The sequence below is a fragment of the Felis catus genome, chromosome D4 (assembly GCF_018350175.1).
Source record: "Felis catus isolate Fca126 chromosome D4, F.catus_Fca126_mat1.0, whole genome shotgun sequence".
NCBI lineage: Eukaryota > Metazoa > Chordata > Mammalia > Carnivora > Felidae > Felis > Felis catus.
The window spans coordinates 5,962,887-5,964,471 of record NC_058380.1 but is presented as its reverse complement, the minus strand read 5'-3'; the positions used below and the strand labels follow the sequence as shown (position 1 = coordinate 5,964,471).

Here is a 1,585-nt window from a genome sequence, read left to right as displayed (position 1 = left end):
CTATGAATAAACCTCCTATAAGTGTCTGTTTACAGGTTTTTGTGTGGAGGAGCTATTTTCAACTCTAGGTAAAGAGCAAGGAGCACAATTTATCAGATGGTAGGAGTATGTTTAGTTTTCTAATAAAATCTCAAAGTGTCTTCCAAAGTGGTTGTACCATTTTTCATTGCCACCAGCAGTGAGTGGGGATTACCGTCACTCCACATCCTTCCCAGCATTTGGTGGTGTCAGCGTTTGGGATTCTGACCATTCTAATAGGTGTGTAGGGGTTTCTCACTGTTGCTTTAAATTTCCCTGATAATATATGATGCGAAGCAGCTTTCCATGTACTTGTTTACCACCTGTATTATCTTTTTGCTGAGGTGTCTGTGAAGGTTTTTTGCCATTTTTTGTTTATTTATGGAATGCTTCATGAATGTGTGTGTCATCCTTGCACAGGGGCCATGCTAATCTTCTCTGTGTCGTTCCGATTTTAGTATATGCGCTGCCGAAGTGAGCACCATTTTTTTTGCCACTTTCAATTTTATTTGACAGAGACAGAGAAAGAGAGAGAGAGAGAGAGAGAGAGAGAGAGAGAGAGAGAGAGAATCCCAAGCAGACTCTGTGCTGTCAGCATGAAGTCTAATATAGGGCTCTATCTCACAAACTGTGAGATCATGACCTGAACTGAAATTGAGTCAGACGCTTAACCGACTGAGATGCCCAGGTGCCCCAAGATTTTCTGCCATTTTAAATTGAGTTTTCTTATTGAGTTTTAAGAGTTCTTTATATATTTTATACAACAGTCCTTTAACAGATAAGTCTTTTGCAAATATTTTCTCCCAGTCTGTGGTTTGTCTCCTCATTCCCTTTGCATTGTTTTAGCAGAACAAAAAGTTTTAATGAAGTCCAGAAAATTAATTCTTTTGTGAACTGTGCCTTTGTTGTTTTATTTAAAAGGTCATTGCCAAACCCAATGTCATAGAAGTTTCTCCTATTTTTTAGAAGATTTACAGATTGCATTTTATATGTAGATTTGTGACCTATTTTGAGTCAATTTGTGTGAAAGGTGTAAGGTCTAGATTAATTTCTTGCATGTAGATGTTTAGTTCTAGAATTGGTGGAAAAACTGTCTTCTCCATTGTGCTGCCTTTGCTCCTATGTCAAGTATCACTTGACTGTATTTTTGTGGGTCTTTATACTGTTGTGGGTTCTCTATACTGTTCCACTGATCTATTTGTCTATTCTTTCTCCAATACAACACTGATTACTATACCTTTATATTTAATTCTTGAAGTTGGGTACTATCAGTTGTCTGACTTTGTTCTTCTGTCTCAATATTGTATTGGTTATCCAGGGTCTTTTGCTTCTCTAAGTAAACTTTTGAATCAGTTAGTTGATATCCACAAAAAAGATTCAGGAATTTTTGGGGCGCCTGGGTGGCGCAGTCGGTTAAGCGTCCGACTTCAGCCAGGTCACGATCTCGCGGTCCAGGAGTTCGAGCCCCGCGTCAGGCTCTGGGCTGATGGCTCAGAGCCTGGAGCCTGTTTCCGATTCTGTGTCTCCCTCTCTCTCTTCCCCTCCCCCGTTCATGCTCTGTCTCTCT

General features: G+C 39.9%; 1 non-coding gene across 1 annotated transcript; it reads right to left on the bottom strand.

The window, feature by feature from the left end:
- Positions 1-393: 393 nt before the first annotated feature.
- LOC111557698 lies at positions 394-500 on the bottom strand. Its single transcript, XR_002737926.1, has one exon. It is a non-coding gene; the product is annotated as a U6 spliceosomal RNA (small nuclear RNA).
- Positions 501-1,585: the final 1,085 nt, after the last annotated feature.